This window comes from Mustela nigripes, chromosome 8 (assembly GCF_022355385.1).
Source record: "Mustela nigripes isolate SB6536 chromosome 8, MUSNIG.SB6536, whole genome shotgun sequence".
Classification (NCBI taxonomy): domain Eukaryota; kingdom Metazoa; phylum Chordata; class Mammalia; order Carnivora; family Mustelidae; genus Mustela; species Mustela nigripes.
Window position 1 is genome coordinate 35,366,927 of NC_081564.1, and position 13,556 is coordinate 35,380,482.

Below are 13,556 nucleotides of genomic sequence, written 5' to 3' on the forward strand. Positions count from 1 at the left end.
ACCCCTGCTACCTCCGGAGGGGTAGAATTGTAACTGATTAACCAAGTGGTGTTGGTTAACCTTTTAGCCTTTATTTGTACCTAAGCAGTCCCTGAAACAAGACTTAGCCATTTATAAAAGACAATATTCTTTAGCAAATGAAAGGTCTCACTGAATGTATCTTTCTGTGTATCACTGAAGCTTTGCAGAAATGACAGATTCTCAGGCCCTACCCTGTATTTTCCCTCTGGGAGGCTGCAGGCTGGGTGTGGTATTTGCTCAAGCTCTGGAAGGGAGGGGAGGTTTGGGGGCTGGGCAGGGTGTGAGAAGCAGGGACTGTCCCCTGGAATTTAACTCAGCAACCAGCAAACACATTGTGTCTATCAGAGGCGGGATCCATTTTAAGGAATGTTTTCAGATACATGTACGGTTCAGGAAGCAAAAATTCTTAGGAACGTACGATAAGCTGGAAGATGCTGTAGAAGTCATACAATCTGAATTTTAAGAATGAATGGGTCTGATCATCACCTGGGGAGGTTTGCGAAAAGATCTGTGTAGCCTCCTGCCTAGCTACGGAATCCAGATTTCTGAGAATGGGACCGAGAACTCTGTATGGTTAAAAGTTTTGAAAGCACATTTTAAGATTTAGGAATTATCATTTTTCTCACTAAGCGTCCCTGTTCTTTCAGTACTACCCCAGATGGCATGGTTTTGTGCCATTCATCACCAGTCGCTGTTTTTTGGACCAAACAGTTCCATGGCTGTCACTGCACCCACAGTGACTGCTATGCAGATGGCGACAGCCATTGTCATTCCCTCAGGTATGGACTCCTGATCTACCAAAGAAACATGATTCAGTTAACTGTTTTGGTAACATTTTTTTCAAATTTTGGGGTTATGTTAATCAAGAAGTTAACCAAAACTTGTTTGTGGGGTTTTTTTGTTTGGTTGTTTGTTTTTCCTTAACAAAGGGCTGTAAATCCATCGTACACTCATCTTCGATTTGTAAAGCTGAATATTAATCTAAAACAGAGAGGCCACTTCATATTGGTTTCATTAGATTTAGTTCGAGATCTAATTTGTCAGTTTCATTTTGGATTCTGTCACTCAGTGTATAATCTTTGTCTCTCCCCGCTCATGTTATACTTGCATTTAATAAACACACCATTCTGGCTTGATTGAAGTTATTAATAAACACATCAAATGAAAGAGAACTTTTGTCAAATCTCCTAAGGACCTTCGTCTGGATGAACATTGATTATTAGTCCATTAATCTAATTTTCACCTGGTCACACACCTGTCAAATGTCTACCTGCTCAGCCCTCCAATCTTGTTAATAGAAACACTATGAGACACTTTTTTTAAAAAGATTTTATTTACTTATTTAACAGAGAGAGAGATCACAAGTAGGCAGAGAAGCAGGCAGAGAAAGAGGGGGAAGCAGGCTCCCTGCTGAGCAGAGAGCCTGATAGGGGATCTATCCCAGGACCCTGAGATCATGACCTGAGCGGAAGGCAGAGACTTAATCCACTGAGCCACCCAGGCGCCCTTGTGAGAGCCTTTTTAAAAGCCACCTTCTAAAAATGAAATCTTGAAAGCTACACTGTTTCACATTATCCCAAATCTCTGTATCTGCAAATTATATTTTACTTTATATGCTCAGAAAATTTGATAACCAAAGTGTTAATTGTCAATGGAAAGAATAAATACAAAAGAGATAAGTTTAATTGTCAATAGCTACTGGCCTATTTGCCAACTTAACTTTTAAAAAATTATTTTCTCTTCATATAGAACTTGACCAAGGTGAAATTGCTTGCGATTCTTTTTTTTTTTTTTTTTTTTTTTTCCAAAACTTTCACCAACATACGCTGTCTCCTCTCACGACAAGATTCTAGCTGGTCCAAAGGTTACGGTGTCTGACAGTAATTCACCGAGGTACCACATTTCAATTGCTTCGGCACATTTCAATTAGGAAACCTTTGAAGTGAGAAAGGAAAAGAAATAGAGTGGGAGTCAGGTGATGCGGAAAGAAAAACAGCGTGAAAGGAGAGAATAAGAAGTGTTTCTGGACAATGGAAAAAGCAAAAAAATAAAAAGCCCAACAGGGATAAGGAACACCTGGATCCTATCTTCCACTCTGAGTCAGTGTTTGTAAAAGGCACACACGTATATTCCCAAATATTGGGTTTAAATAGGAAAATTTTCAAGCCCTTATGATTATGAAATGGCCCTAATGTGAGGTACTTTTCCGGAAGATATACTCTAATAGTGAGATGTAATTTATGCTAGTTCCTCTCTTGGCAAAGAAGAGAAAAATCTGGCTCAAGGAAAAAAAGGAATTTATAGGTTTAAATAACCTATAGTCCAGAAGCTGGCTAGCTTAGGGCCTGAGAGAATCCTGAAAGGATGTCATTAGGCCCTCCCTCTCTCTGTGTTCGGCTCTGCTTTCTCCTGCGGGTCATTCTCAGACAGGGATTCCCTTGACGGCAAGATGTCTGCAGGCCACATACTCAAAGCCCAAGTCCAGAATACAAACGATAATGTTTTGTCTCATTAATTCTGCCCAGGTCTAGCAGGCTGAATAATGGCCATCTAAAGATTTAAGGGCCCAATTCCCCAAACCGGGAAATACTATTTTATAACAACAACAACAACCACCACCACCAAAAAAAAAAAAAAAAAAAAAAAAAAGAGTCTTTGCAGATATGATTGTGTTACAAATCTTGATATGCGGTCATTATCCCGGATTTTTCAGGTGGACCTTAAAAGCCATCCTAAGTATCCTTATAAGAATGTAGAGGGAGACCCCCTCCACACATACACACACACACACACACACACGAAAGGAAAAGTGAGGTGACAACAGAGGGAGCATGGGGTTGATGCCGCCAGAAGTCCAGGAACACTGGCAAACATCAGAAGCCAGGAGAGGCAAGGAGCAGTTTCTCCCCTAGAGCCTCCCAAAGGAGCATGGCCCTGCTGACACCTTGATTTTGGCCTCATGAAGCGGAGTTCAGAAGAACTGAGAGCGAGCGCGTTTTCTGTCGTTTTTACCAGGTTTGAGAGACCTGGTTACAACAGCCTGGGAATCTAATCCAACGAGTCCGCTCTGATTTGGCCATCCTGAGTCACATGACAAACTCTGAACCAATCACTGAAAGCGGACGAGTCTGCCTGGGTCGCTCCTCTTCTTCCTGGAGCCTGGGCAACACCTTATGGGAGATGAATCGACTCCGAGTGCTGGAGAGGGGCATTGCTGGAAGGAAAAGCGTATCTGCAAATAGACAATGGTTGGGGAGAGGACACCACAAAAACAGCAGATACCCATTTTATGTTCGAAAGGAGAAGACAGAGGGAAGTGCAAATTATTAATTTAGATTCACGACTATCATAACATTAGTGCACTTGAATTTGCTTTGTTGTTGTGATGATGTTGTTAAGCGGCATGTGATGAGAGATACGCTGAATTGAACAGACATCCCTTCCTAAGAGCAGATTTGTTTTTACTGCCCATCACTGGACCTTTTCCAGCTCCAACGTATCTTGTTTTGGAAGAGATGTACATTAAGATGCCATAAATCACTCCAAATAAAACTGTACCATGATAATAGATTTGTTTACTTTCTAATATCCCCTCCAGTTATGTCTAAAAACGTTTATAACGATGTTTGCTAGCGTAAAAGCTTGTGCCAGAGTTTGTGATGTGAAGTCTATAATACTTTCCACACCTTTTCTTAGATGAAAACCGACAGGTCTATGAAGACCATTCAAAGATGGCTTGGCCTCTTATTAGCTCTATGACCTTGGCTAAATGACTTATACTTTCCTAACACCAGTTTCTTTATATATAAAATGAGAATACATAATTTTACAGGATTTATTTTGAGGATTATGTAAAAAATATGTGTGAAAGCAGCTAACAGGGGGCACAGCATAAAGTAAGATGCTAATAGGGTTCCATGATAAATCTGTAACCCAACAAGCACAGTGTGGGTCATTATTCCTATAATTTGTCCTTCCCTACCCAGGCTAAAACTCTCCCAATGACTCATTTAAGCTTTAAATGATCTACCTCTAGTTTCCATTAGCTTAGTGCATTGACTCACAGGAGAGCCTGATGTCAAGTGCACATTTAGACATTTTACCATATTTCCATGTTTTTGAAACTTTGTAAAATTTGAAGGATCAGTTTCAGTGCTGAACCATGCAGAGCTATGCCTGCTTATTTATGCCCCAACTGTTTCCAATGCTAACAACATTTCTTTGTTGGGATGGAGTATCACAGCCTCCTGAACTTGAAATGGCTCATTTGCCTTTCTTTTGAAACAGTCAGATTTCATTTTGAAGGTTTAAATTAATTGAATCTATTAATTTTCCCTTAGCCTTTTCATTATTTACTCTCAAAAACTCTTGTGGGTAAGTTGGGCATAATTTCCCTTTGTGTAATTTTGCTGGAGGGGGGAGGAAAGCTGGCATTGTTTGATCCCTATGGAGGAGAGGTTCTCTCTAGGGTGTAGATTAGCCTCTGAGTTCCTATGCCTGCAAGCCCCTGTCTCCCCTAGTGAGCAATACCATGTGTGCTCCCCTAGTGAGCTCTGAGTTCCCTCAGGCCATGTGGGGAAACTGTGGCCAGGTTGGACACATGACACCATATTTGCCCAGGAAATTTTAGAAATCGGTGCAAGGCCCTCCTAAACCTTTGATTGCCAGCCATTGTTATCTAATGAATAGCTGTTTATATTCAGAGTAGTTGTCATTCCAAATATAAACCACATCTAAAATGACTAATTTTACTGGGCTTGAGGGAGTTAGGGAGACATAGAGGTGAAAAACCAAGAGATGACTTTTATAGATATAATTTAAATGTTTCCTAAAGTTCAAATAATGGAAGCTTACTATTTAATGAGATATTTTATCCACCTTATATTTATAATTTACATCCTGTTGAGTGTTATAAAGTTTCAACTGAGAATACCAAGCATTCTGGAAATAAGTATGCCAGAGCCCCAAGTTTTATAAATGGTGAGATTATGAGCAATTTTTATTTTTTTCCTTTTCTTATTGTGTTATGTTAGTCATCATACAGTACGTCATTAGTTTTTGATGCAGTGTTCCACGATTCATTTTTTACATATAACACCCAGTGCTCCATGGGAAATGTGCCCTCCTTAATACCCACCACCAGGCTCATCCATCCCTCACACCACCTCCCCTCTAAAACCCTCAGTTTGTTTCCCAGAGTCCATAGTCTCTCATGGTTCATCTCTAGCTTCGACTCCACCCCCTTCATTTTCCCTTCCTTCTCCTAATGTCCTCCATGCTATTCCTTATGTTCCACAAATAAGAGAAACCATATGACAATTGTCTTGAGCAATTTTTAATTTTTTCTTTTTTCCCAAGCATAGTGCCCCAAATTTTCATATTTAACAAACATATTCACAATGTGAAAGATTGGCGTACCTCATTTTATTGTGCTTTGCCTTATTGTGCTTTGCAGATACTGTGGTATTTACAAATTGAAGGCTTGTGGCAACCCTGTGTAAGCAAATCTGCTTGCGTCATTTTTTTCCACAGCATTTGCTCACTTTGTGTTTGTGTTACATTTTGGAAATTCTCACAATATTTCAAGCTTTGTCATCATTATTACATCTCTTATAGTGATCTGTGATTATTATCTATGACTCCTTGAAAGCTCAGATGATGGGGTTTGCATTTTTAGCAATAAAGTATGTATTATTCAATTTTTTATTTATTTGTCAGAGAGAGAGAGCACAACCAGGAGGAGCAGCAAGGAGGGGTGGGAGAAGTAGGCTCCCCTCTGAGAAGGGAGCCTGATGTGGGGCTTAATCCCAGGACCATGGGGGATGGTGAGCTAAGCCAAAGGCAGACCTTGACTGACTGAGCCACCCAGGTGCTCCCAGCAATAAAGTACTTTTAAATTAAGAAATATGCATTGTTTTTTAGACATAATACTATTGTACACATAATAGATTCCAACTCAGTGTGAGCATAACTTTTATATGTGCTGGAAACCAAACTATGCATTTGACTCTCTTTATTGCAATATTTATTTTTTGTTCTGGCTCAGAACTGATCCATCAGTATCCCTGAGGTATGCCTGTAAGTTTGTTAATATTTTTTAAAAAGAAAGGACTTTTAAAAGAAACAACCATAAATGTGCATCACAGTGTTAGTTTTATAAGTTAAAGCTAGAAATATATCCAATAACAGAAAACACTATACTGAAGTTTATATTCATATAGTGAACTCAATTGTCCCCTACTTCCCAACTATTTGCATTTATTTGGGGGTGGGATGGGCAGACACTACTTTAGAAATTTATACCCATTTTCCCAGTCATCTGATTTTTTCATTGTTTGGCCAATAAGCCATCCTTTTAACTCAGTTCCGGTCCTCACCAAAAACTATTGTCTTCCAGTTTCCAGATGGAAGGCTTACATCAATGAGAAGCAAGAATGATGTTAATTAAAAGAATACTGATTTACATTTTCATTTGGTTCTTCTAAGAGTCTGACTTTACTGCTAAGAGCCCAAATGAGACTGAGAAGAAAGAGCTCTTTGAATGGTGAAGAATTAATACCATGGACATAGGGACATTCCAACTATAGCCCAAAGTATCTGGAATTCAAAAGTAAACCTGAGTATGAGAGGGTAGAATATTTATAAGTATTTTTATCTCTAAGGTTGGATAATAAAAATATGATTCAAAGGAAAAAGGAAGGGCAAAACTACCTTAGGATAAAAAGTGTGTAAAGCACTGTGAATGATTGTAATATACAGGAACTCAAGATTTAACAAAGCAATTCCCATCATTAAGCCCGTTTCCAGTGAACACATTCCATCTAATGTGTAATGAGTGAGCAGAAATGAAAAGGTTCTGGGCATAGATAGAAACTCAGACTGATTGCAGTGTTTATTTTCCATTTAGCCATCATGAGTAAAATAAATTTATATTAAATGTATTGAGCAAAGTTTGATGATTATAAAATTCATTCTGCCTTCATGTGAACATTTTTTAATGTTTTCCCATGTTTATCCTATTTTTATACCCAGAAATTAGTATAAATGAATATACATATTTATGCCATTATTTTCATAGAGTTACATGCATAAAGAAAGATCACAATTAGATACATCATGTACTATATTCTTGCTTCTTCTTACTTGTTCCCACCTGAAAAATTTAATCAGTGATCTCTGTTACCAAAGCCAGACTCCATCATTCACCCAAAGGGAGTCTGGGCTACATATCAGAAATGGAGAGTAGTTAATCTTCCTGGTTTTATCAGTGTGGCCTCTAAGCTAGCAAGCCCCTTTGGAAGGGATCTAATTAATTCATTCTCTGTGATCTTTTTAATCAAAACTAAAAGACTTAGGTTTGAAGAGAATGGCATGGAATTTTTAACCCACTATGGCTATGTTTTTACATTGTTCTTATAATCTTTATTCCCTAATTCAGAATCTATTCCTTTCTACTTGATCAGGGCTGCAAACCAGTAGACCTCTAATGTGAAATAGAAGTTCAACACAGCATGGAGAAAAACCTCCAAGTGTGGCATGGTTCCAAAGAGAAACTTCTATTCAGTTTAAATATCAAAAGAGACTAAACTTGGATTCCACATCTACCATGTCTATAAAAGACACACTTCCATATTAAGTCATCTTTTGTATTTTTAGGTTCTATTCTTTGTTACTGAAATAGGTTCAGAATTATATAAGACTGGCCCTAGACTGGTCTTGGTTTCTTTGCAGGAGCTGAGTCTAGAACCCATGTGGGTGCCCTTGGCTATAGAAAAATGTGTCCTTTAGGAAGTACATTGTCAAGGCCCATTCCAGGCACAGGTAACAGGAGGGACCATAAATCTACCACCTCTTAGATCTATTTACTCATACTTCAAGTTTTTCTCTGTCCATGCTTCTTTACCTTCTCTCCTTATCTTTTCTTGTCCAAATGGCTCTGAATAATTTTTTACATAGCAGGCATAACTACATTTGGGCCTCATTTCCCGGAGTGGTTATAACCAACTCTCTACTACTGAGTGGTCTTTTTTACCATATGGTTTCTTCATAGAGACAGGACCGTATCTTTTTGAAACTTTAAAAAATTATCTTAAAAAAAAAATAAAATCAAGGGGGTTTCCTCTTACCTTATTACTAAATGTTATTACTTTTTGGAGGTGATTGTGTCCATTTGATCCTTTCTTTTTTGGTCCTACAATATGTGTAAATATGGGGAAGACACATACAAGTAAGAGTAATCCAGGATGAAAAGTAATACAACAGGGTCATGACCAAACACTACTGAACAAAAGGAAGGAGAATTTAAATTAGTGGAGGGAAGACAGAGCTGATGAGAAAACCAAAACAGGGCAATTGAGGCAGGCCTTAACAAATGGTTAGAGACACTTAAATCACTGTATATCTTGGTGTTTTTCTCCTGTCAATATTGGGTATATAAACAATGTGTGTATGTGTGTGTGTGTGTGTGTGTGTGTGTGTATGAGAGAGAGAGAGAGAGAGACAGTGAATAAATAGACTATAAATATAAAAACTGAACTGTTTTGTTTTTCCATTTCTCCAACTCTGTAGGACCTTGAAAATTAGTTGCCCTAAACACCCCAGAGGAGTCAGACTGGGTTTGAAGCCCCTCATGATGTCCCACGCCCACAGCTTTGTCACTGTTTGACTTGTCCCTCTGCCTCCTGGAAGAGCTCCATTCATAGGGTGCTGTCATCATATGATCTTACACAGAACCCCAAAAGCAATTTTCAAAAATAAACACTAGTAATTGTTTAATATCACCTCTACTTGAGGCTGTGATGCTTCACAGCTGGACCATACAAGAGGTGGTCAAAAAAAGAGTTAAAGGGAAGATCTGGGGAAAGGGATGTCCAAGGAGCTTTGAACCATACCTTTGGCATGTTGAAGACCACACACACATGGACAGGACAGGGTGTATGTCCAGGAAAGATCTCAGAGAACGGCAGTTTCTAACTTATGGCCTGGAGGCCTGCACAAACAGAAGAAGGGTAAAGCAGACTTTTAAACTGTCTGAGTGGTGAAAGTGATCCCTATACACACACACAGAGCTTCTCGTGAATGGGTGGAAATGTGTCTGTTCAAACCAAACATAGGTTTAAGCCAACTTTCCCAAGTCTCTGACCAGCATCACCTGAGCACTAACCTCACTGAGCAAATTTCAGTGGCTGCACTCCACAGGGAAGAAAGAATTAGTCAAGGGAAGTCATTAAACAAACAAGCAGCAAAAACAGCAATGGTGAGAACAACAACAAATACTCTGTAACAGCAATAAATTCTGGTGGGTGTAGGGAAGTAGTTTATTTCCAGAGTTACCACATTATATTACATAAAATGTCCAGGTTTAAAAAATATATATATATATACATATATATGTGTGTGTATGTATTTGTTAAAAAATATATATATATATATGCATATTTTCCTGTGTATGACCACACCTTCCTATTTCTTCACTTGTTTTATATATATAAATATAAAATATAATATATAAATACACATGTTTAATATAATATATATTATATATGTTGATGTATATGTATACATTTATATATTATACATTATATATTTATACTTATTTACATATTTATATAATATAAATATATGTGTAAACATATGTATGTTTATATAAACATACATGTGTTTAATATATGATATGCATTATAATAAATAACATATGTTCTTATATATTTATATATTATATATATTTTATATTTAAAAAATATATATATAAAAAGCAGGCAAAGAAATAGAAAGGTGTGGTCATACACAGGAAACCAAGCAGTCAGCAGGTCTGCCCCTGAGACAGCCTAGATGTTGGCCTTACTAGACAAAGACATTAAATCAGCTAAAGTAAGTATGTTCAAAGAACTAAAGAAACAACATCTAAAAGAACACACACACACAAAACACCAAAACAAAATAAACCAACAACAAAAACCATATCTCAATACATAGAGAATATCAATAAAAGAAATTATCAAGAGAGCCAAATAGAAATTTTGGAGTTTAAAAACACAACAGATAACATTAGAAAGTCATTAGAGGGTTTCTACAAAAATTTTGAGCAGAAAGAAGAAAGAATCAGTAAACCTGAGGATATGTCTATTGAGATTGTACAGTCTGGGGAATAGAAAGGAAAAAGAATGAAGAAAGTTGAATAGAGCTTCAGAGACCTATGATATAGCAAGAAATGAGTACTTTGCACTCAAAGTGCAAAATAAGAATCTCAGAAAGAGAAGAGAGTGAAGCGGTAGAAAGAATATTTGAAGAAATAATGGCTGAAAACTTCTAAAATTTGATTTAAAAAAATTAAAAAGCTAAGCTTCGCATCTTAATTTTTATTTCTAAGTCTACTGGTAGCAGAAACTAGCTGTAGTCAATTTATGATTTTTCCCTGCCATCGAGTTGCATCTAAATTTTCCAGGGAGCTTACATGGATTTACATTCCTACCTGCCAGCTTCTCCTATTGGTCCATGTAAGAATCATGACCACACAGTCTTTCCAGGTCTGGATCTACCTCAAGAACCTTGGGCAGGTTGCCTGTGTTGTTCTGGAGTTTTGGAAACCTCTTGTGGTTTGAAGTCTTTCACCACAGCTAAGTCACACCAGGGATGGGGAAAATTATACTCCCTGGTTGATACTAGAACTTGGTCCAGATTCAACATGCAGATATCTTTTCTGTCCTGTATTTATTGGGCAAGGAAAAATCTGGACCCTATCTAGCTTTCCTGAGGTTTGACTGATTTGGAGACACAGGTCTCCTATGAGGTCAAGTCTCCAAACTTGTCTAGTTCTATCATAAAACATTATTTCATTGTATAGAGGAAGTATAATTTACTGCCAGTTTCTAGTTGTTCTATATTTAGATTGTATTAATTATTTGCTATCACATTATGTTCTCTTGAACATCTTTATAGTAAAAGCTGTATCCATTTTCATTGTTATTTCTTTAAAAGACATTCCTAGAATGGCAATTTACATGCTAAAAAATATGCATATTTTGGGGCTTTTCTGTATGTTGCCAGATCAAACCCTAGGAATTTACCTCAACAAAGATGTATGAGAATCCCTACTTCCCTACATGGTAGAAGATTTAGCAATACATTAGTTACACAAGTTGTATCTGTGTTATATACTTGTGTGCAATTTCTGTGCTGTTCATGATTCTTTAAGTTAAAAAAAACACTGATAATTTTTTAAATAGCCAGTGGAAAACCACTAACATAGTTAAGGGTTGAAAAGGAATTTTTTAAAGGCTAAACTGTGAGGTTGTTCATGAAGCATGTGACTAAGAGACTAAGAGACCACTTCCTGGAAGGTTAACAAGATTATCGATCAGCCCTCCTCCCCCATTTATTGAGATAAAATTCATTATAAATAAAAAAGGCCCATAACAACAATAACTATTGTTTGTTGTAGTAAGCAGAATGGCCCCCTAAAGGTGTTCACACCTAAATCCCTAGATGTGAATGTGTTACATTTCATGGCAAGGAGATTGAATGAAATAAGGAAGATTGTGAACTTTAAGATGGGAGTAGGCCCTGTCCCAAATTCTCCTGGTAACAGGAAGTTGGAGAGATTCCAAGTATGAGAAGGATTAGTGCCTTGCTATTGGCCCTTATATGTAGAAGCCCACATCCAAGAATGAGAGAGGGACATCTAGAAACTAAGGGAAGTTTCCAGCTGGCAACAAGGAAGAAAATGAGAACCTAAGGAACTGAAATCTGCCTGAGTGGGTTTACAAGTGATTCTTTTCTGAGTCTCTACATGAGATCCCAGCCAGGGGATACTTCGATTTTCATCTGTACTTCTAACCTAAGTAATTGTAAGATAATACATTTGTGTTGTATTAAACTGCTAAATTTGAAGTGTTGGTTACTGCAGTGGTAGAAAACTAATACATTGGCTGAATAAATAAATGAAAAAACATACATAAATGAATACAAATGAATGAATAAATGAATCAAATATGGCTTAAGAGTGGAAATTGTTATAAACTTTTCTAAAAGAGTTGTGGATTCTGAGAGCCATTTTACTTCCAAAGTCCTTTGAATCTTTCCTTTCACTCTGTGGATCCACGTCACAGTTTTGTCCCATCTGTGGCTTCCAAGAGGAGACAATTACATGCTGGAACCACTATCTCTGCCCTCATATAATAAATAAGATTTATTATAATTTTTAGTGTGTGGCAGGTACTTGTGATTTCTCATAATTATCACTTGAAGAATGTGAACATTCCCCATCCAGCACACAAACTATTACTATTCTCACCCAGTGAATTCAGAATTAAGCACCTGCATACATTCATTCTTTTTCCAACAGGTATTTACTAGACACCTGTCCTGAGTATAATTTTCTGCTAGTCTTTGAAGCCATTACAAAAGAAATATAGATAGCTTCCAAATGAAAAAGTGATTTATGTTCTATAAGTTTATTTCTAAATTAGGGCTTTGACACTCAGAACACATTTCCACATAGAAACAATTCTAAAAACATTGACTTGGCACCTAAATCAGCCCACAAAAGCCCATTCAACTCAAAAGTTACTTGAATGACTCCTTAAATAGTTTAACAGTATTTATGTTTTTCTGTGGGAAAAAAAAGTTTCAGTTCTTCAATTTGTAATGTTAGGAGCTCAACATTCCTCCTGGAAGAACTGACTCCTTCAGCAGTGGTATTGTGTATCAGAGGCTCCATTGTATAATCCATTTAGAAAAAAAAAAACAAAACTTTTCTCTATATGTTTGCACCATCTTATTTCGTTTTGTTTGTTGTAGTTCTCTGTGTCTAGAAAACCAGTTATTCTTATGTTGGATCATCTTATTCTCTCTTCCATGTCTACTATCTTCTCTCTAGTTGCTTTATTATATCAGATTGTGTAATCATCATTGTTAACCAGGCATCTGTACATCTGTCACATTAACTATTTCATTTCTTAGAAATTCTAAATGGAAATAAATGGCAATTAATACTACAGGGAGGTCAGTGCACAGATCCAGAATCTAAGTCTCCTTAACTTTTCACATATTGTCATTAGTAAAGGTGACTTTATAAATGTTACAGTCAGAGGGACTACCTGTGATTTTTAAGACATCCCACCCATGCCAGGAAGTGTTCTTCTACTTGGAGACAAGTCATGTACATGAACTATTCCAGTATGTAGGTTGATAGATGACTTATAGAATATTGTAGCTATAGAGAGATGACATGGTATAGACAGAGATAATAAGTTACATACAATAGTAAGTAGAATAGACTGGAAATATTTTAGAAGTTAAGAAAATAAAATTCAGCTTGTGCTTGCCTCAACCTTTCAATAATCTCCAAATGTATGGATAATTTCCTTGCTTATAATTTTATCTCTTCTTTGTAGACTCCTTTTCCCTTATCTTTGCCATCTCTGTATATCTAAATCTTACCTGCCTTTATGGCCCAACTTTGTGCACCCTTTCTAGGAAACCTTCCTCACCTTGAGATAATCTGCCCTTTCTCTCGTTTCCCCTGACAACTCATC